The following is a 917-nucleotide window of genomic DNA, read 5'->3' on the forward strand; positions in this document are numbered from 1 at the left end:
CATTATCTAATAAAAATTGGCCTCAGCGCCATATGGCATTTTAGAGGCTCATTGGCAACATATTTATATACTTTTTATATTGAAATATTTCTTGTTATTGAATGAATTATATGACTAAATATTAATTTAGATATATACAAAAGTACAATTTATATATAAAACTCAATAAATAATTATATTAGTACAATTTATATATTAAACTCAATAAATAATTATATTAGGAGCTCATCAACTTTTGTTAACAAAAAATCTTTTATTCTCAATTTAAAAAGAGATAAGCTTGAGATGGACTTTATATTGCAAGGCAAAGCATTACAATTGACTGTTCCGGAATACTCAATTCTTTGTTTTGTGGTTTCACTTCTGCAAAACGCTACTCTTAAATGGCTTCTGTTACGAGTATTGAATATGTGGTAGTTAGGCATAAACGAGATAGTATGGTGTCCTATTGAATGAAGACATTTATAAACATATACATACAATTGAAAGCTATGAATTCCGAAAATGGGCAATATATTGGGAAACACTTCACTATATAATGATACAGAAGTGTACCTCAAAGGTAGATTTCCCACAGACTTTAAAGCCTTATTCTGCATCGTTTGCAAACTTCTAAGTTCCGTAGATCTCTTGCATGCATAACAAATGGCTAAGTAATTCAAATGACTTTGTATTAATGCCTGATAAACCAAAAGTTTAGTTCGTTTATCAAATCTGTGTCTGAACTTGTACAAAATTCCAACCGCTGGAGCAATCTTAGACTTGACATGCTCTATGTGTCTATTCCAAATGAGAGTACTTTGAAAGTGTAAGCCTAAATATCGTACCGAACGCACTTCCCTAATTTCGTTCCCATCAACAAAAATGCTAAAATCATTGTTGAAACGACATCTAGGTCGAAACCTTATCAATTTAGT

Source organism: Haematobia irritans, chromosome 5 (genome assembly GCF_050003625.1).
Source record: "Haematobia irritans isolate KBUSLIRL chromosome 5, ASM5000362v1, whole genome shotgun sequence".
NCBI classification, from domain to species: Eukaryota; Metazoa; Arthropoda; class Insecta; order Diptera; family Muscidae; genus Haematobia; species Haematobia irritans.